The sequence below is a fragment of the Sciurus vulgaris genome (assembly GCF_902686455.1).
Source record: "Sciurus vulgaris genome assembly, chromosome: 8".
NCBI lineage: Eukaryota > Metazoa > Chordata > Mammalia > Rodentia > Sciuridae > Sciurus > Sciurus vulgaris.
Genome location: NC_136468.1, coordinates 57,182,452 through 57,206,334, shown reverse-complemented (window position 1 = coordinate 57,206,334; position 23,883 = coordinate 57,182,452).

Sequence of the window (23,883 nt, the reverse complement as noted above, 5' to 3'; positions counted from 1 at the left end):
AAAAAATATGAGTATCTCATTCATCACGATAAACAGATCATATGAGTAGGACAAAGCCAGTAATAAAAATAAGAGAAAAAAACATCATCTTGGAGTCAACAGTACTCAATACATTTTTATAAGTGGAAAAAAGTGAAGAAACAATTTGCTATGATGAAAATAATAATGAAACATACATTTACTAGCCATACAGTTTCTCTAATCTGTCATTTCCTCCGCATCCTTACCATAATGCCCATGTTTAGATTTGTATCTTTTTCTCTCTAGATTGCTGATCTCCCTCCCAATGCAGCTAGAATATTTTAACTGAAACATAAATCAAACCACATAATCCTACTGCTTAAAACTTTCAATGGTTCTTTGGTGTCCAAATCCAGCACTTGACTCTCCCTGGCAGTTTCGCCTCTTGTTCTTCCTTCTTTATGATTTAGTAGTAACGGTTCCACTCAGCAGTTTCACATGTACTGTGCTCCATCACGTTTTGCTGCCCTTTCTTCTCTCTGCCTGAGTGGCTACCTCCGTAACCTTCACCTAGCCAATTTTAATTCATCCTCTATAAATTGGCTTGCCTGGAACTAAATTAGGTTTATTTTTCTGCTCAAGTTAAATATTTTTGTGTTCCCTAAACATGCCTCCCTTGCATATCCCCATCTCAGTGTTTATCTCCTTATTTTGGCATTACTAACTGTTGTTGTTCTTTCATTAGACTGTAAATTCTCTGAGACCTTTTTTATCCTCAACAACTAGCACAATATCTGGCACATAATGGACTCCAGATATTTTTGTTAGGATGAGTTAAAATGAAGTCACATTGCATAATGCATTATTATCTAAATAATCTAAATAATGAAAATTTAAATATTGAAGGGTTAAAGAGTTACTTGAATATTTTAGAGTTCTGGCTGACATTATCATTCACATTTTACATATGAAAGAACTGAATCATAAACAGTTCTAGTGACTGACCCCGAGCCACACATTGAGTAAGAGGAGAGCTTGGAACTAAAATCCATGTCTGATATTAGATTTCTTTCTCTTTCCATAAGACTTTGCTGTTTTTCTAGACTGTAGACAACAACAAATTAAAGTTCAATTCTCAACATTTACACTAAAATTACTATGTGACACTAGGCATGTCATGTGAGCTCTTTTTGGTTTCAGTTTCCTCCTTTGTAAAATTTTAGCATTAAACTAGACTCTAGAGTCCTGCCTTTTTGTTTTACAGTATGCTGAAGCCAACATAAACAGTTTGTTTTTACACAACACTACATTACTTTACCTTTACATTTCTAGTTAGAATTTTCCATAGTATTAGACTTTATTTGGACCTTTTTGTTCAGTTTCAATTGACTCCTTTGTGTTAGTTGTTGGGATACGGAGGGAGTCAAGTTAATAGCTCTACTCCTGTTTTCTTTGGATTTAACCTAAATGAGATGTAAGAGTCAGCAAATGGAGAAACATCATTAATGTTGGAGCAGGCTAAATTGGAAGGTGTAGCATAGCTTGATGGTTGAGCTTCTGAGTTCCATCTCAGTCTAGACCTGAGAATAATATAAGAGCCCAGGCTTCCACAGGTCTGGGTGAATAAGCAAACATGAACACACACACACACACACACACACACACACGCACACACACACACACACACATCTTTCAAGATAAGGTTTTCATCAATCCACCAACTTGACTAATGACAGTCATCACTAATCAAGATAACTCATTTTCCTTCCCTGGTGTATCAGTTGTCTATTGCTACAACCTTAACCTGTGACAAACCACCCCGAATCTCAGTGACTTGAAACAATGAAGGTTTATTTATGTCACCATGTTTTGGCAGGGTAAATAGATAGGAAGACAGACAGATGGTTTAGCCAGAGATTTCTTTTGTTCTCATCTGAATTCTTTACATGTCTGATTTCACTGTTTATTGACTGAAAGAGGATGGTCTTATCTATGATTTCTTGGATGACTAGACTACTCACAGAGCTCCTTTCTGCTTGGTGAACCTCTCTTAAACAGGTTAACCTCACTGTGGTTTCATGTTATGATGTTAGTACAAAAAACAAGCAATTCAAATTGTTCAAGAAACAAGCAGAAATGAGCAAGTGTTTTCTGAGACCCTGAACTGCCTTACATTTCTTACTGTATCATTGCCCAGAGGACAATATGATCAATTCCAGAGTCAGGGTGCGAGGATGTACCTACAGAGGACACAAAGTGATGGGGCTGCCCACCACATGTGGGGAGAAATAAGAGATAGGTAGAAAGTATTTTAACAATCATTATCTTCATGAGAATAAAAAATGGCATTATTTTAATATAAATATAGATCAGAATAGTCTCATAATAAGCAATTGGTTGGAGCATAGTTTTTAGGAAAACAAAGTGATGATTTTAACAAGTTCCTGAACCAGTGAGTTTTTCAAATAGTTTTTCATGTTTCAATAATAGAACCACCAAAGACAGTTGATAAGCTCAAAGAGATCAGGTAAGATACTGGATTTGACTAAGTTAAATGTAATATCCTTATTAAGAAAACAAAGAAAATGATAGCTTCATATCCTTTATATTCTTAAGTTAGTGCTTATATGTAAGAGCAAATATATATGCAATTATGGTTTCAGAAATGGTTGTGTAAGATCTTACTGGTGTGTAGCAGGCTGAAGGTACATTTTCATGAGTGATAAAATCTGCATTGTTAACTTTATAAAATATGAGGTGGTTTATACTCAGGTTTTAGAATTTCATTTTTATATTCTCCTTTTGTAAAAGGCCAGATTAGTGTTCACAAATCTGAAAATAAAACATGAAATGCATTGTCTCTTGAAATCCAATGAATGTTTTCACCCAAATAATATTGCATCAGTTTGAAGGACTAAGCCATCTTAGGCTTTGTGAAACCTCTTGGTTCACATTTTGTGTGCACCACCCCATATATATTTTAGGGCTAGCTAGTCTTGGAATTGATCTATGATACTGAATATCATATTTTAGCATAAATAAGCTTTTTCAGATTACATAATGAGTAGAGTTGAATAGATACTTAACAATAGCAAAAACCAAAATCATACTATTTTGGAATTCAAATATATAGATCTTCTTAAGCCCACAATAAAATATTACTGGTAGGGCTAGGGGTGCACTCAGGGGCAGTTTGCTTGCCTAGTATGTACAAGGCCTTGGATTTAATCCATATCACTGGATTGGAAACAAATATATAATATATGCATATGTATATTACTTATGACATATATATGGTAAATGTATTCTTATCTGATTATTTTACCAAAAATCACCTACACTTTCCAATATTACTGTATAGAAATTTTAAGAATATTTGAAATACAGAAAGGATACTTATATACTCTTTCTCATCCAAAAAAGTATTCAACTAATATTTGGACATACTAAATAATAGACATAAAATCAGCATCTTCATACTTGCTTCCAACTAGTTAATATGTGACGTTTTCTTCAGTGGGACTTGGGATGTTGCAGCTTCTTGATATGGTTTGCCAAATATTTGCTTTGTCAGCCTCAGGTCAAAGATTCCCCAAGCCCTAAGGCAGAACTTATTCTCTGTTGTATGTGTGCCTCATTACATGTTTAAACATCCATCACACATACTGTATATGGTGTCAGAGGGAAGAGTAAGGAAATGATACCATTTGTTTTCTCTGTTATGTCCCTGTAGACTTTCTTCACCATCTTTTTCTCTTGTCTCTCCAGACATTTCCTCTGCTGATCTTTTCTGAGGTCTCTCCTATTCTAGTTGATTCTTGAGTAAAATTTCTCTTCTCCCTTCCATGTTGTAATCAGAATTATAGCCAGGTTAACAAGTATTATGAGATAATAGCAGATTATTAGTAAGGAAATGTTTAAGCTTACCTTCCTAATTATAAGTGACACCTCACACTTAACTTCTGCCTAGTTGTAGTTTAAAGTATAACTAATCCAGATGGAACCTGAGAGTCCTACTTTGTGAAAAATAGCTGCATGTATTAGCAGAAGCATAATTGGGCATATACGATTCCAGTAAATCAACCTTGTACATGGTGGTGGGAACCAGGAAAGCAGAGCTGTAACACATTTGTTCCTGCTAATAGAAGTGACTCAACCCTTGCTGAAGATTTTCCTTACTTGGAATTCTGGCATTCCATTTAAAAAAATGGCTGTTCCACCTCAAATATCTGGTGGAATATATTCTTACAATCTCTAGTAAAATGTAAGGAAGAGTGCTCTATTACCAGCTTTCAAAATGTGCTGTATATAAAACAGATGCCTGAGGCACACCAATACATCCATTGTGAATACCAGGCTGTCACCACACCTCTGGCACATCTCCTGCAGGCCCTGCTTCATCTGTCATTGCTAATACACTTCATTTTCAAAAGAAATAAAACAGAGCAGACCAGGCTCCTGAATACATTTTCCCATTTAAAGTCCTCCAATGTGATTCAATTATTATTTTAAGTAATTAACTCTGAGTATTGGGCAAATTCTGGCTCAAAGAGCAATTTTAATGTTTTCTCTTATGCTGTACTGTCTCTAATATGTAAAAGAATTTTTTAAAGTCCACATTTTAGATAAACCTTTGAAAAACTCTTTGAAGTAAATTTACGCCTGTTGAAGAGAGCTGTCATTTTCCTCTCATCTTGAGTAGCAAGATTTGGGAGGTCTCCTTTCAAATTAATTCTGGAGGGTTACACTGGTTGCTCATGTGGTCCATGTGTACTGACTTAGCAGCATGTGCTCACAAGTGTCTGCCTCCCTTGAGCACTGACAGATCTGCATTTCCAAGTGAGTTTTAAAATTCAAAAGAATCCATTTTGCTTAATAAGATTATTACTATGAAGGCAGTCAGCCACCCAAATTTTCAAAGAGAAAAATGTGAAGATTTAGCCCATGAATTGCAGGTATGTTAATATAGGAATATATAACTTTAATCCAGAAATTTTCAGAGAAAGATGCTTCTCCCAAAAGTTTATCATTTGACTAATCAGCAGTACCTTGTTTATTGACTTCAAACATAAGTGTACTTATTGCTTAACTTAGGCCAATATAGGCCAATTTGGACCTGATAATGGAACTTGACAAAAAATATAATACATTACAGTCATTATCCATGTGAATATTTTCTAAGACATTTGACAAATACTTAAAATTGCAGATAGTACTGAACCCTACATATCTTATGTTTTTCCTGTAGATATATTCCTATGATGAAGTTTCATTTGTAAATTAGGCACAGTAAGATATTGATAATAACTAATAATAAAATAGAATGATTATTATAACAATATACTGCAATAAAATTTATTTAAAACTTATGAATGGTTTATTTCCAAACTTTTCCATTTAATATTTTTGGACATGGTTGACTGCAGAAAACTAAAACCATGGAAAGCAAATATGCAGATAAAGACTGCCAGATCTTCAACTCTACTTCAAAGCAATAGTAACAAAAACAGCATGGTATTGGTACCAAAATAGAAAGGTAGATCAATGGTACAGAATAGAGGACACGGACACAAACCCAAATAAATACAATTTTCTCATACTAGACAAAGGTGCCAAAGACATGCAATGGAGAAAAGATAGCCTCTTCAACAAATGGTGCTGGGATAATTGAAAATCCATATGCAACAGAATGAAACTAAACCCATATCTCTCACCATGCACGAAACTCAACTCAAAATGGATCAAGGACCTCGGAATCAGACCAGAGACCCTGCAGATTATAGAAGAAAAAGTAGGTCCAGATCTTCAACATGTTGGCTTGGGACCAGACTTCCTGAACAGGACTCCCATAGCACAAGAAATAAAAGCAAGAATCAACAACTGGGATAGATTCAAATTAAAAAGCTTTCTCTCAGCAAAGGAAACTATCAGCAATGCGAAGAAAGAGCCTATAGAGTGGGAGAAAATCTTTGCCAATCATACTTCAGATAGAGCACTAATCTCCAGAATCTATGAAGAACTCAAAAAACTCTACACCAAGAATGCAAATAATCCAATCGACAAATGGGCTAAGGAAATGAATAGACATTTCACAGAAGAAGATCTACAAGCAATCAACAAACATATGGAAAAATGTTCAACATCTCTAGTAATAAGAGAAATGCAAATCAAAACCATCCTAAAATTCCATCTCACTCCAATTAGAATGGCTATTATCAAGAATACAAGCAACAACAGGTGTTGGCGAGGATGTGGGGAGAAAGGTACACTCATACATTGCTGGTGGGGATGCAAATTAGTGCAGCCACTCTGGAAAGCAGTGTGGAGATTCCTTAGAAAACTTGGAATGGAACCACCATTTGACCCAGCTATCCCACTCCTTGGCCTATACCCAAATGACTTAAAATCAGCATACTACAGAGATACAGCCACATCAATGTTCATAGCTGCTCAATTCACAATAGGCAGATTGTGGAACCAACCTAGATGTCCTTCAATTGATGAATGGATAAAGAAACTGTGGTATATATATACAATGGAATATTACTCAGCCATAAAGAATGATAAAATTATGGCATTTGCAGGCAAATGGATGAAATTGGAGAATATCATGCTAAGTGAGATAAGCCAATCTCAAAAAACCAAAGGTCGAATGATATCACTAATAAGTGGACGAGGACACATAATGGGGAGAGCGAGGGGTTAGTGTTAGGATTAGAGTTAGGGTTAGGGAGGGGGGCAAGAATGGAGGAAGGAAGGACTGTATAGAGGAAAAAGAGGGGTGGGAGGGGTTGGGGGAAGGGAAAAAATAACAGAATGAATCAAACAACATTACCCTATGTAAATTTATGATTACACAAATGGTATGCCTTTACCCCATGTACAAACAGGGAAACAACATGTATCCCATTTGTTTACAATAAAAAAAAAAAGGCGGGGGGGGAGAATACATAAAGAACTGCCACAAATTAACAATAAAAGTAAAACAGTCCCTAAAATGGTCAGCAGACTTGAATTTATACTTCACAGAAAACATGATAAAAATGGGCAATAAGCACAAAAATAGACATTCAACATTATTGTCCTTCAGGAATTTTTAAAGCACAGTGTAATGGGACTTCCAAATACAGTAGAATGACAAATTAGAAATGCTAACACCATGTTGGTCAGAATTCCAGTAATTTCTCTACCTTATTGCTGGGAAAGTAAACTTCCCAGGCACTTTGGGGCACTTCCTGCAAGTTCTTGCTAAATTGAATATACAACTAACATATACCCCAGCAACATAATTCTTAGGATATCCTCCAAAGGAATGAAAACATATCCACACAAAAACTTGTACAAGGTAGTTTAAAACTTTTTCATAATAGCCCCACATAGTAAATAGTTCAGATGTCCCTCAACAACAAAAAAGAATTAACAAATTTAGAATGGTCATACCATCTAGTATATTCATATGTAAAAAAAAAATGTAATGAACTGTTGAACACTCAACAACAGAGAAGGATCTTGAAACATTATAGGAGCCAATGAAACCAGTCACTAAAGAGTTCAGAGTGATTTCATTTCTCTAAATTCAAATATGAGAACAAACTAATCTATGATGGTAGTGATTATGATGAGGACTGAAGAACACTTGTTGGCAGCTTGCTAATGTTTGTGTTTTGATTGGGTATAAGTTACACATGTGCATACCTCTATCAAAACTCATTGTACTGAATGATTGAGATATGAGATGTCTTTCCAATTTTGGTAAAACACTTATTTTCTCAAATTTCTTAGTTCTCTTATATGCTCATTTTAATAAGAAAATTCAAGAAATGGATCAGAGTTAAAAATCAATACTATAGCCATTCTAATTGGAGCAAGATGAAATCTCAGTTGTTTTAATTTGAATGATGATATATAATGGGGGTGGGGGGTGGTGGTGAGAGAAGAATGGAGGAACTTTAGATTACATAGAGGGAAATGAGAGGGGATATGAAAAATGGTGGAATGAGACAGACATCATTACCCTATGTACATGTATGATTACACGAATGGTAAGAATCTACATCGTGCACAACCATAGAAATGAAATGATACACTCCATTTGTGTACAATGAATCAAAATGCAGTCTGTAAAAAGTAAAAAATAAATAAAATACAAAAATTAAAAGATTAAAAAAATCAATACGGTAGCTCAGGAAAACAAAGGCAAATCAAATAAATGAAACCCAACATTGACCGTTTGATGAAAAACCTTCCAGGTATCAATTCAAGCATTAGATAACCACCAAGTTCAGATAAAAATGCATGGTTTCATTATCAATAAGCACAGAAAGGATTAAAATAAGCTGACTTATACAACTGTTTGTATAAATGGGAGTCTATCAGTGGAGTTAACTTTTAAATGAATAAAAGCATTATGTAATTAGCATTTTGGCAAGCTTGCTGTATGATTAGTGGTTCCACCAAGGCATTTGAAAGTACGGTTCATAACTCTTTGTCTTTTCTCTTGAATTAGAGATTAGCCTTCTCTGTCGATGTATTGTTCCTATCTCTATGGACACTCTTAGCCTCACTTTCCCACATTCATTCCTTATCTCTTGAAGTTTCCCAGGGACTCTTCTTTTATCCATTTAGTACTGTTCCTTGGTAAAGTCATCCACAAAAACAGTTAGTAACCACTCATACACCAAGGATTCAAAAATATGTATTTCAAACCTAAATTATCACTTGAACTTTTAAGACAGCATTTTAATGTCTACTGCTATTAAAGATGTAATATATTCAAAATCAAACCATCTTCCTCCCTATACCTCCTTCTTAAACTACTTTTTCCCACTGAATAGATAATTTACAGTTTATAACAAAACTAAAGAAACATCTCAGATTTTCTGATTCTTTTTAACCTTTCACAGCCATACATGGCATTCTTCCCATTCTATTTCCTAAATTTCTCATAAATAAATTCTTATCTTCCACAGCTCCTGCCACTGCATTTGTTCAAAATCTTCAAATTTTCTTTTGTTGTTCTTGGTCAATTCACTGAGAGTGTCTTTGTTTCTTATTTACTTTCCCATTGGCTATTAGAATCTTCTTACTATAATGGTGTCTTAGTCATTTTTTTGCTGTATTTTGATACTTGACAAGAGCAGCTTAGTGTAGGAAAAGTTTATTTTGGCTCATGGTTTCAGAGGTCTAAATCCATGATTGACTCCACAGCTCTGGGCCCAAGTAAAGCAAAATATCATGGCAGAAGGGTATTGAGAGGAAAGTTCCTCAGCTCATGGCATCCAGTAAAGGGTGGGGGAGAGAGAGGTAGAAAGAGAGGAGTCAGGGACAAAAAACAATCTCCAAGGGCATGCCCCCAGTGACTCACTTCCTTCAGTTATGCCCCATCTGCCTATAGTTACCACCCAGTACAATAGTCCTTTCAAATTATTAATCCATCCAATGGATTTAATTTGCTAATTAGTTGTAGTTCTCTTAATTTAATCATCTCACCACTGAACATTCCTGCATCGTCTATCATAAGTTTTGGGGAGACACCTCATAACCCAACCATAGCACAAACCAAAACAAATGAAGATCTTAGAAGGTCATTTTCTGCTTAAATCTTACTAGCAATTCCATTTAGGGAATTCCTACTAATTGTGTCACAGAGTATGCAGCACTTTCTCAAGGAAATATTGGGTTGAGTAGAGGTAGTGTACAGATTTGCAGAAGAGGATGTTTGAAGTAAAATTTCAGTGAAGTCATGGAAATCTGAAGCATTCTGAATTTGGAGAAACTGTATCTGGGTGGTAGGAGTGGAAAGTAAAATGAAAGTGTCTGTAAGAAACAAATTTGGCAAAGTACAATCCGATTTTATACACTTATGTATGTTATGCTAGGAAGAATTAAGGTAGGGCAATAAAGATACAAGTTGGCAAAACAATAAAGCCGTGGAAAATCAGATAAGGACTAGAGAAGCAGGTAAGGTAGTGTTTCAGAATCATACAATTGAAGTACTAGGGAGGATGGAAAGACAAGAGTGGGGATGTGTGTAATCGTGGAGTATGTGTCAGATGGAAAAGGTAGCCAAAGAAGTATGGAAACCAAAGGGCAAGATAAGAGTTGGCCTCAGATATTATGCAGACTCATAATCCTCAGTCTTCTCTATTACAAGCATTTGCTTCACTTTTATCAGGACATAGAAAAATGTGTGATGTTGTTGTACATACATCTGTCTGCATTAGTTTTGTTCAAACAAAACATTCTCTAATTTTTAAATTTCTGATTTAAAATTTCTTAAATTTTATATAATCATTGTCAATTATCATGTGAATGGATATAATTCCTTTGAAAACACAAGTTCCTTTTCCCCTTTTTATTTAGAAGAATTTCAAATTGATGAAAAGATGGAACAAACAATATAACACTCAATATATACCTTTCAGCTAAAACCATCTACTGTTAACATTTTATAAGATTTACTTTTTCTTCTGTTTTCTCTTTTTCTACATAATTATATTTCAATTAGCTGAACCATGTGAAAGTGAATTGTGGTCTTTATAATGTTTCATAGATAAACGTATTGTTCCTCCTAAGAATGAGACAATTTCGTATTATGTCAATATCACTGTCATAATAAAGAGTGACTTCTGACTGAGCCTGCTGAGTAGTTACTGGAAATTTTCACCTTCGATTACAGCTCTCTGATCAAGTTCCTCAAATTCAGGCTTGGTAGCCTTCTCTTTTCCACTTCTCAGCGGAAATGTGTGCTTCAGGGATGTTTACTGATTGCTCTTTCTCTATCTCAGCGATGCGCTTCTTTACTCTTCCTACATTTATCTACTTATTTATGGTTTATATATTTCTTTTTCCTCTCCACTAGAATATAACTTTAACACAGAAAAGAACTTTGTCTTATTCCCCATTTGTACACCAGCACTAAATTGATTTAGCACAAGGCCAAGGCTTAGGAACTAAGTCTTCTTTGTAACTTTCCTTATGTCTCCATTCCATTCCCTTTTTAATTAAATTTTTAAAAAAAGAAGATTTTTTTCCCATTTCCCAAATTAAATTTTTTTATTTTAAGTAGTAATATCTTCTAGAGACCATCAAACTTTTCTCATATGTTGTTGTATTATGAAGTGATGAGTATAATTTACTTTTTGCTATTTTATTTTTAACAATTTAGTGTAAATTCGATATCAAGAGCATTAATACTACAAATGTTCTTTGTACTGGCTAGACATTAAATCACTACATTTCAAATACTCTTATACAAACATTTAAATTTTGTTTGGAACATGTTCAGGTAAATAAGAGCACATGGATTCTATTTTTCCAACACGGAACTGTTTGAAAAATCCTTCTAAGGAACCCACGCCCAGAACCCTGATCATTTTCCATTTTGTAAGGCTATAAAGTTTGAAGTATTTCCATAATTTTCAATTGCTATATGAAGCTCAGTAGGATTTAAAATTAATGTTGCTTCTACAGTTTGTTTTTATAAGCACCTGAATTTGGAAATCTGTCAAATGCTACATTATGCTTGCTAGTATGAAACATCTTGATTTAATTTAGCATATGTAACATTTAAAATGAAAAACTTGTTGTGTGATGAAATATTATCTAATATAGTAAACATACACAAAAACTTTGTCAAACATTTGAGCAGAGACTTTGAAATGGGGAGCAAGCAGAGAAGACCAGAATTGATCACAGAATTGCCACGGCTTTGCCCATTAAATCACCAAAGAAAAGAAAAGTAAACACCTATCATTTATCCAATAGACCTTCTTTTGAATGGCAAGGACAAAAAACTGATTTTGTGATAGGAAGCATTATCGTGGTTTTCAAATTATGAATCTGTAGTTGCCCCTATACACACACACATGCACTCATCCTAACTGAAAATATTCAGTCTTTCTTTACTTTCTTTTAGGGGTTATTAGGTTCTTTCCTCCAGTCTAAAATATGTCAATATGCTCTTTCCTGTTTGAACTACTTTCTTAATAATGAGAAGGATTTCTGTTTATAGGTCATTCTGAGTACGGTTCATTAATGTGGTAGATATATCTTTCATCAAATAAGAATAAGATATAATTTATGCTTGTAGGAGTTCACAACAGAGTTAGTTACTTCATATGCATGCAGTTTCAGATACCTAAGTCTGTTGAGATCATTCAAAAATGTAAAGTTCAGATATGGTTTCAGACTCATACGTGGTTTGACTTTTCAGTGTAAAGCATGGTAGCTTACTAAATGAATATCTAGACAACAAATTCATATCTAGTACCAAATTTACTAAATGATTCAGTGTGCTTTAAAAAAAACTATTGTAAGCATGGTGGTGGTTTATAAAAATAAATGAATTATATTTTTCATACATTTCTGTTGATTCAAAAAAAGACTGTATTTTAATAACAACCAAATACATTAATCATGACAAAAACCTCATGATCATAGAGTTCACAGGAATATGTTTTGGTACACTGGATAATGAATTACCAAAAATGTATTTTAAGTAACAGACAGTGTTGGCATTGACATGTAAGATATGCACCTAGTACAGAGATGGAGTAAGAAGTAAGCTTAAAGAAGATGGAGGTCTTTATTAAGAGGGTACTCCTAAAACCTCATAGCTGTGCATGGTTGTACTGGATTTCCTTGCTCATTTTCTACCAGTTGGAAGGAAGCATCCTTGAACTTCTGCTTATAGAAGTAGGGATCCAAGCGCCAGTGAATCGGAAAGAGAAGGGGAGCTTTGCTGCCACGGATTGCCAGTTCCTGCTCAGTGTCAAGTCTCATTTGCTTTGTGAGCAGATAGTTTCTTCCTCCTGGTATCTGAAACCTAGCATTGCTCTAACTGAGTAAATTTTCATTCAGTTTACAGCCATGGATAAAATATTTAAATTGACAATGTTTCTACGTTCATGTTTTGAAATTTTCCATAATAAGGACAATCCCAAATCTTTCATAATTTTTTTCTTTTTTTGTGGAGAAAGTGAATAAAGCCTGAGATTTAGACGGTAGTCTCAATTTGAGAAGGAAATAGAAGCCTTGGAATTGACTGGGTTTTTTTTGTTTTGTTTTGTTTTTATCTTTTCTTTTTTGCCTCCTGTGCTCAAATGCTTTTCTTGTAAATACAGGGGTTATATTGGTCATGATGACACATATAAATTACAGTCTGTCAGAGCTCATGCTCTAAAATCAATAGTAAGTGTTAACATTTATGAGTTAAAATCTTGGTCCTAAGCTTAGGTGTTTCGTGGGGTGATAGAAATTTGAAGGTGGAGTCTAGCAGGAGTTTTTAGGTCATTGGTGACTGCCCTAAGAGGGGACTGTGAGATCCCTGTTTCTAATCCCACATTCTTGCTTTTCTGTTGTAGGTGAACAAATTCGTCCCACCATGCACTCCTGCCATAATGTGCCACCATAGACCCAAATCACCAGGGCGAACAGATCACGGATTGAAATGCTGAAACTGTGAGCCGAAATAACTTTTTATAAGTTGGTGATCACAGATATTTGTTGCAGTAACAAAAAGTTGACTAATACAGCTAATGAATGCAATTTACTGGGGAAAACTTATTTTGAAGGAATGTGTATCCAGAAGATATTTTAATTCAGATATCATACTAAAACTGTTAATATTTTTCTTTTTTCAATGCTGTTTTCTAAGAACAAGAGATACTGAGAGAAAAATATCATTCCTGCTCTTGAAGGACCCAAAGTCAATAGGATTTAGAAAGGTATGTAAATATACAATAAGGTAGAGGTGCCTTCAAAAATCTCAAGGATAAAGAAAAGAGAGAAACTAATCATGGAACTGATTTGAGTCTTGACCAAGTATCCAGGACTTTAGTTGACTTTTGGGGTTCTCACACGTAAAGAGAAGTGCCTGCCTACCCTGCCTTGACTGATGCAGTGGATCTAGTGAGACTGATGAGAAGTTAAATTTATATTTTGTTAAAGTTAAGGATTATAAATTTGAATTTTTATATAAATTGTATCATGAGTAAGTTCATTTAAACATGTGTCCTTTAAAGTTAGTAGCATTTATATTGTAAATTGAGAGCTATGTGTGCTGATTTTTGCCAATTTTTACCCTATATTATTGAGCAATTTTGTTAATACACTAAAATGAGAATAAATAAACAATATATCTCATTGTATCCTGGAAGCAAATGTTTTCCTTATAATAAAAAGGAGCCTTATTCTATCAGGGGATTTTGACTATAATTTAGTGACTATATGTCATTTGAAAGACACGTCCTTTTAAAATAAGGACATTAGAATGAGTCTCTAAGATGGTTTTCATCTCCAGGGACTGGAATGATTTACTCTAGCATTATAAATGAACAATATATATAATTTTCTTAATTGCAAGATATTTTTTCTTAGTAATGATTCTTCAATCTCTGTTACCACTTACCAGTTAATAAATATCAGCAAATGATAGTATATATGAATGAGGACTTAAATAACATTAATGGAGGCAGTTAGAAGTGACAAATTATGTTACACAACCATCTTACCTTTCTCATACTTTAGAACATAATGCATTTTGCATTGTAATTATGTAGTTACAGTTCTCCTGGTAAAAGTGTTTCCAGTGCATGTGAATAGTCCAGTATTTTATGGTCTTTCCTTATGGGTATGAAAACCTCCAAAGAACACTATGATTTCCAGGTGTTTTACCAAATTACATCTAAGCTACATTATTTTTAAAATCTATTCCAACTCTACATTTTAAAAATTGTTTGGTTTACAATTAAGTATAATAGAGTCATTGTGAAATAAAACATAATATAGATGTTACATTAAATGATTGCTTTAAAAACTGAAGTAGTTTATTTTCTATTTTATTCTTTGTATTGCCTTATACTTTAAAAGAAAAAAAAACTCACATAACTACAATCAGTCATAAATAGTGAGGATATCAGTGAAGATCCAGCCTGGAAAATAAGCACCAGATGTCTTAATAGAGAAAAATTTTAACATGAGAAATTGGTTGCAAGTATTAGAGAACTGAAAAGGCAAATCGAGAACAGTGAGGTACAAAGGAGGTAACTGAAGGACACAATTACAACTATGAGGACTAGAAAAACAAAGAGAAGAGGTTGACATTGGACTACAGAGTGCAACTTAAAGCTCTGGGCTCCAGGACTCTGAGGAGAAGGCACTGCCGAGCTGGTGCTGGAGCCTTAGAAGCTCAGAGGAGATGTCCTGAATGACTAGACAGACCTCCAGAGGGTGCCAGCCAATTGTTGATGGTATTTCCCAGGAACTCAGCGAGGCTGGTAGTTCTGGGCGGTTGAACAAACCCTGCTTTCAGGAACCAGAGTCAAGACCTACAGCAGAAGCAACACCAACAGGAACAGGCAGCAAGTGGGAGGCATAAAGTGCCTTCTCTGTCTCAGATTCCCCATTTCAGTCTTGTCCTCCTCATCAGGGACCTCACTGGTAATTCAGAAATGTGGTCCTCAATGGTCCCAGTCTCAGCCTGAAGAGAAGGGAGGGTTAAGCTGAAAATTAATAACTTAATAACTGCCACAATGGGAGGAGAGGGGGGTGGGTTAACAAATATTTAAAGTACCAGTAAATTTTCAAAAGAAAAATGAAGGAGAAACTGGTAAATTATAAAAGGAAAGTCTGTATTTGGAAGTTTAAATTTCTGTAGACTTACAATTATACTATATATATCTTATTGAAGAATATGTTCACCAACATTATTAATATACTGAAAAAAGCAGTTATTTGTTAGATATTAAGTAATGGCAATTAAAAACTACCACTTCTCGCCATCAAATGAACACTAAAGCCCTGGTATAAAGAGTAGTTTTCATCCCCACAGAATTCATATGTGAGCATGCAAACCTAGAGTTGAACAACATGCTTTTGGAAAAAAAAAAAAAAAAAAAAACTGCTAATTTTATTTTCCAACATGGAATATTGGCAACTAATGAGCATGAGTTTACAAATTTTATTCCAGTAAGCTATTCTGAGAATCAAAATCTAAAATACACAGTAAATGCTTTTAAAAATAAATGGTTCCTTTAATGAAAACCAAAGTAGAACATAGAACTCTTATTATGTCAAAAGAAAAGAACTATTGTAGTAAAAAAACCACTAAAATGTCTACTTATAATTTAAGTGACTCTACAAATGCAATAAAACTTACACAATATTGTTGTCCAACTCTTAGAAGTAGCATTGACTAGTTAATTGATCTGTCCAATTATTCTTCACTACTGAAACTGATTGACTAATGGAAATGAGTCAATTAAATTAAATGAACATTATGTGAACGTAAATTTTATTGAGATTTAAAAGTTATTTTGTATATAATATTCAATTAATATATCAATAAGAAAGAAATTAAAATAGAAACTGTTAAATGGTACTGATCTTTGAGCAGAGAAAAATCAATGATTTTTTCAACTTTAATAACTATTTAGATATAAGATATTACTTTAGTTCATTTTAACTAAAATTGGAAAATTTGTACCACATTTTTTCCCATTAATATTGTAGATTTTAATCAAAGCACTATTTGTAGGATAATACAAAAAATTATATTTTATCGAAATATAGATCTTTGGGGGTTTTATTATGATTTTTGATGAGATAGTGACACTTAAATATTTTCATACATGATTACATACTTGTTGGAGCCTCAGTTTGAAGCAGAATTATATCTTTTTAGACTTGATTTTTGCTTAGCACAAAAATGCCGAATAAATTATTCTACACTACCAATCTATAATTTAAAATTCATAAACAGAAAAATCTAAATTGTGGAGACAGAACATAACCCTGAAACCAGAAGAAAAGTTATTTCCTCTAAAATTTATTCCTTTTAAATTAAGTGCAACTGTAATTATATCTTAACTCAATAATTTATTGAAATACATTTTTTAACTAACACTGACATGAAATACATGGTGCTAGGAGTTAAGAGGAGTTTAGAAATGCGTAAATCTAGTTGCTACATATTCCTAAATTTCCAAGACATATCAAATTAAAATATTTTTCCTTTAACTTGTGTATTTTAATTTTGTTTCATGAATATACTCATCACAGCATAATATTCCTTGCCTTTGTGGTTCTTGATAGTTAATGGGGCCGTAAGTTTGTAAAAAATACTAAATTCTAGACATCTTTATAGTACATTACTTTTCTAGAATACTAATGGTAGAACACATGACCTCTCCATGTGTTTACTACAAACTATAATTCTTCTGAGCACACCTGCCGGGTTCTGTTGTTTAGTGAATTTTCCTTTGCAATTCCTATGACATTCTTTTGCCATTGACTCAAGCTTCTGGTGGCTGTCTTGTGAGCACATGTCATTTATTTAGTTATATACCTAAGGGGCTTATTTGAACATTTCATTATGAAAAATTGGTAGTCTTGACAGTTACTTGAAAGTTACAGCTTTCAGTGGCTGAATGTGACAAAGTTGTGACACCTGCAAATTCCTGGGGTATTGCAAACTGAAATATCTAGACAGGCAAATTAATGTCCATTATATGTAATTATAGCCTGAATTCCTGGCTACTTTTAGGAATTCAGAGAAAGCAGCTGTTGCTGCTATGTGTTTCCATACTTTTTTTTCTGGAGAAAAAGGGGATATTTGTCCATTACAAACAGCTCTTGGTTTCTGAATTAAATATGTTCTTCCTCAAATATTTTGTATTAAGTGGTTATATAAAGTTTCATTCAAGAAAGATTTGCTTTTTCCTTCCTTGCATATATTCTCCTGAATTGTGTCCTTGTCTTTCTGTTCTGCCCTTATTTATAGCTGAGAGGAGTTCAGAGACCTTATAATTAGCCAAAGAACTTTGTAATGACCTTCATTCAAGAGCACTGTGAAAATATTATTTATGACTATGAATTAAATATGACATATTGTCCATTAAAAAGTAATATTTCTAATGGATTTTGTTCATTGAAATGATGCTTAATTACTATGTCTATTATTTTAAAGTAGGTCTTTTTATGATTTCAAAAAATTCAGTACAAAAGAACACAATGAAGAGGATTGTGAATCCTCTGGTACTTTTTTAAAACACCTTTTTAGTAATAATCTTAATGCTGATATTTCTTTTGTAATGTAACTAATAAAGATTATGCAGGAATATAGATTATTCTGATTTAATTTTTCTGACAAAAAGGGAACACATATCTACTTATTTTGTCTTTTTAATAAATTCAAAACTTCAGAGACATTTTGCTTTCTTTGGTTACATAGCAAGTATATTAGTTGTTTAAATTTGTTCTCTTTAACTAATTTTATACCTAAATTACCTCTCTGATTAAGTTGCTTCATCACTTCTGTATACCTCCTTTGAATAAACTGCTTGCTATTTCACTTGTACAGTATTTTTGCTTTTCTTGTGAAAAAAGACACACTTTTTTTGGTTTTAAGTTCTCACCTTCAGATTAAAAAAAAAAGGTGAATCATGTTTTAATAAGGTAAAATAATGAAAAAGTAAAGTGGCTTTAATCCACTGGTTAAATTCTCCTTGCTATTTCGGACCATTATACTGTCATCAAATAACTGAGGACTACCTTTAATGAGGTGTGTGTGCCTGGTTGCATTAGCTGCCTAACAGATGTCTGAGTGATTAAAGCTCCCCTGAGCACAATAGGTTTTGTTATTTTCTTGAATCTCATTTGCTTTCTGACCTAGCAGTTCCACCATATAGTCCCTCTTGATGCTTTATTTTTCCTTTGCAGCTGTTAACTGGATGATCAAAGTAGTTTATAAATATCTTATTATCAAAGGTCATTTTCCTGGAGTTTCAATAAAATTATTCCTCCTATCTGTATTTCCTTTAAAAATTCCAAAGTCAATAAAAGAAATGAAAATATTTTAGAATTCCAAATACCCTATTGGGATCAGGTGGTTGTTGGCCCACCTGGTATTTTGGTCTAGGTCCCAGACTTGTAGCAAATACAAAGTTGTACTACACACAGCATAAAAACAGACAAAATAATCTGAAATATCCTGGAAGAACAGCCAGGGCATGATTTGAAGGTGTCGTTGAAAGATCTCCACCCCACACAAAGAGCTGGTGTTTTAGAACCTGGTTTATCTGCCTCCGCAAGAGAAAAGGGTTGGTTGACAGGATTTAAAACTGTGGCTCCAGGCAGTCTAGGCACTTTAATTTGGATTCTTAGATCACTAAGCCAAGTCCTGTAGCTCTTAGAAACTCTGTATTTAGACAGAGATAACGTTTATAACCATCAAGTTGACATTTTAGTAATAAGAATTTCACCAAGTTTCACTTATACCTTCAAATGTGTTATTGTTTAATCTCATCATGTGAGTCAAGTTGAATCAAATCCCTTTCCTTTTGTCCTTCCAATATCAATTGTAAGTAGCTGTATGTAGCTTTTATGAGGCATTTATGCATTCTGTTCTCAAAGGACATAGGAACTAGCTTTGACAAAGTATTATAATGTTGCCTCTTCCTATGAAAACAGAAAAAAAAGGCAGTTTTTTAAAATTACAATAAAAACTATGTAACATATATATACAGATATCAGCAAAGAAAGTGTTGTGTAACATACATTTTTTGCCATTTTCTTGTTACATTTGAGGAATTTAATTTTTAAATGGAGTTTTTTCCATTTTTCTCTCCAAATCTAATTTATTTTACATGTATTATTCTCCATATTTGGTCTTTATTAAAAATAGATGACAATTTTTTTGACATCTAAACTGAATAAATAGGAATAATTGCTGATATTTTATATTATAATTATGTATTTCAAATTGTTAAACATAGACAGTCTCCAAGTAAAATTGTCATTTTATAATTTTTCTCCAAAAGGCAATATATTGAAAATTTGCTCCATGTATAAAATTATGATGGAGATAAAGTGATCTCACAAGAGAACAAAATACAATTTAATGTTAATTTCTAAAACAAATGCTCAGAAACTTATAGCCTTTTCAGTTTAGAAAATTCTATCTTTGTTAACAAAATGTAGCATTCAATGTTAAGTTTATTATATACTAAATACAGACAAGGTAAAAAAGGCAGATAGTACTAAATATTTCCTTGATTTGTGTGAGAAAACACACATATATAATGCTTTAAGTAAAGGAAAACAATTTTAATCATTTACCCTTCATTCTCAATTCTATTACATGGCAAATTAACCGTATCTCTAGGTTAACATGAATTTCAAGATGCTTAAGTTATAATTGAATGGCCTCAAGCTTTAAAGAATTTATTAAAAGAAATTCTCCAACTATCATGAAGCCTCAAGGAAAGTAAAATTATTAGTTCCACTCCCAGACAGGCTAAAAACAGAAGTTGAATTCTGACCTGGCAGTATTCTTTTTGAGGGTTTTATTTTCTGTCATTCGATCATTATTTTGTTCAGATGTTTATAAAATTCTCCCTTTCAAGGCAAATGATGACAAGAACAAAGTCATTAGTTTTACTCATTTATTTCTAAAGTTGGCCCTAATTTCTGTATTTCTTTTGGATAAAGATAAAATCATTAAGGATAGAATAAAATTAATTGCACCTTACATTTTCTCTATAAGCTGTCTTCTTCTTCTAGGTATCATATTTCTAGACAAGTTGAAGCAAAGTAGATGTTCAAATATTCCTCACCTCTAAATAGCTGGAAAAAATTTGTGTCAGGTTACTAAAGATGAATTTGAGATGGGAAAGTCTGAAACAAAGTTTTTACTGAATGAATTGTACCATATAAATGAGCAAGTAAAGTTTTCAGAGTTCTTAAATGTGCAAAATATCTGAATTATGGTGGCTTCTCTTAGATAATTTTTTTGTGCATGGAGGGCACAATGACTGGATCATGTAAGTGTTGCTCTCAATTTTGACAATTAAGGTAAAAGAAAAGATGAAAACTCCACCACACTACTCCTTTTGAAATAATGTTGTGTATAAAATACATTAAATTATGACACCTAAGTTATTTTCCAGTATTTTGAAATCCCTCAGCCCACTGATCCTACCTTGGATATTAATAACCTATTTTCCAACTTTTATACTGTTTAATCCTAAGTTGTTATAACTACAATACCTTATGTTATGTATTTTCCATATGTGTTTTTCTTTCCACATGTTCCCACATAACTAAAAGATGCAGCACTGCATTTAAAAAACTGTTAATTGAATTATATCTTACTCTACCTATTGAAACTTAAGTGAAATTTAAAACTTATATGCGAATTTGACTTCATTTGTTTCTATTGATTCTGCTATTGATTCACCTACAAATTAGAAAGCAACTACTATAATTGTGTTTAATAACATTGGGTATTTATGTAAGCAGACAATAAGTTTTATATTTCACTTAAGCAGAGAATTGACTCAGCTCCTGTGCTGTAAGGTAGCATTATATATATGCTGTTATGGTTTAGATATAAGGTTTTCTCCAAAAGCTCATGTGTGAGACAAAATGATTTGGTTATGAGAGACTTAACTCAATCAGTGCATGAATCCCTGATAGGGATTAACTGAGTGGTGACCATAGGCTAGGAGGGTGTGGGTGGAGGAGGTGGGTCATTGGGGGTATGCCTTTGAGTATATATTTGGTGAGCTGAGCTTAGCTTCCTGATTCCTGACCATTGGTTCCTGAGCTCCTTTTCTCCACCACACTCTTTCACCAGGATGTTCTGGCTCATCTTGGGCCCCAAAGAACGGATTTGAGCATCTATGGACTAAGACCTCTGAAACCAAGTCTCAAAATAATTTTTTCCATCTCTAATTGTTCTTGTCAGGTCTTTTGGTCACATCAGCAAAAAAGTTGACTAAAACCAATGTTTTTATGTGGAGTTGTATACTATACAACCTTAGCAGCCGTACACAGAAGCAAAAAGAATATGTGTTGCAAAAATTCAATACATATGTCTTAATTCCAACTCTGTGCTATTCTAAGCATCTGCAATGGATTTTCTCAATTCTTATAACAATACTATGAAAAATTTTATTGTCTGCCTTTTACCAAAAAGGAAATTGAGGTACAGAGAGGCTAAGTAGCCAAGGTCAAACATCTGGTAATTGGTACATATTTGGAACCTCTTTTGATTACATTTACAAATGGAGATCACAGGATGTGTATCCTTAGCTGTTTTTTCTGTCAATTTTTATTATTTAGCTGCATGCTACAAAGCAACTGTGGTTCTACTATCACCTATATACCAATGGGTTATTAAATGAATGAATGAACTAATTAAATTGTTGTCTTTAATAATAGAATTGTCTTTAATGCTACAGACAAATAAAAATTTCCAACCATAATCCTATATTGCTCAAGGGGGATGCATTGTGCGAAAAGATTTTTTTAGGTTAGGGAAGAGTCATGGGGTGTGGACCAACCCTGCAAACACCTCGATTTAGACTTTTTAGCCTCCAGAATTATGATATCATGGATTTTTGTTATTTAAACTGCCAATTTGTGGTTGTTTCTAAGACAGTCCCAGCAGATTAGTATAATATCACCATGACATTAACTGATAATTCATTGATGTATATATCCCACCTGTACTACATTGGTTGTATATAAATGCAAATACATGAAAAGAGAGAAAAATTTTATCAGTAGTGGTGAGGATATACAGCAGGATTGCTATAGAATTAAGTTAATCTTTAAGATGCTAATTTGGAAAAGAAGAAATTAATAGTTAAATTGTTGTTTTATTTTAAATAAAAGCTAATTAAAGTCACATGTCACTTAGCAATGGACCACATTGTGAGAAATGCTGTTAGGTGATTTATTTGTGCAAGCATTGTAGAGTGTATTTACACAAACATAAACAGTACAAATCCATCACTTGACCTGGCCTCTTGATACAAGGGTTGGGCACAAGATATACGAGTCTCCTGCAGGAATAAAATGGCATACTATTTTACAGGAAACTTTTTAAATAAGTGAGAGTACTCTGTAAAATAACAATAAAAGCTCTGGTGTAATAAATGTATAAACCAGTAATGTAGGCCTTTATTAGTGAACATTATGCACTACATGCAATCATGTGTGCTATAATTTTGTAGTAGGTTTGTTTATACCAGCATCACCACAAACACAAGTAATGCAAGGCACTGTGACATCACAGGCCACAATGTCTTAGGTGATAGGAATATTTAAGTCCTGATATAATCATAGAAAACTACTGTTGTCATTGTGTGGTAAGCATTAACTGGAACATTATTAGACAATGCATAACAAGTTCCACATGCATATCTTACTAATGCCTAAATTAACTTGGTTCATTCATGAATTTATAATCCACTCATCAGGGACACCCTTAGTCTATATGTGACTTTGCTAGTTATATTTTGCTAGTTATGTACATTTTCTGTCTTAGAAAAACATGTTTTTCTTTTAAAGATCTGAGGCAAATCTGCAAATTATAGTTCTCCTTTACTAATGAACTTTCTTTTATTTATTTATTTATGCATGGCAACACAGAAGACCTGGCAAATAGGAAAAAGGAAAAAGGATTATTTCCTGATATTTGTTTGCTATTCCAGTCAGCAGCATCCTAGTAGTGGTGGACTCCATTATCCAATTTTCTGCCTTCAGTAGCACAATTTTACTGAGGCTCCTGCAGCAGCCAGCAGGACTCATTCCTACAGGTCTGAGCCCCAGATCCACAGATCGACTTCTTGCAGCTTCTAAGTCTGACAACTGAAACTCCTTTGTTCCCTCTAGTTTAATTAGTTACTGCTTCCTGCAATTACATTCTTAATTTTTCTTTTAATTGCCTCCACCTCTAACAGCAGTGCAACCAATTGCCAGTGTTAAATTTCATTTGTAAAGATTGTGCTTTCCATTTCCTAACCATACCTTCCCACTCCACGCCTGGGTTAGAATGGCCCTGGTGGTTCCAGTTCTTTGGCTACTGCACACCCTTTCTCTAATCACTACAATTCAATGACAATTATCATCTAG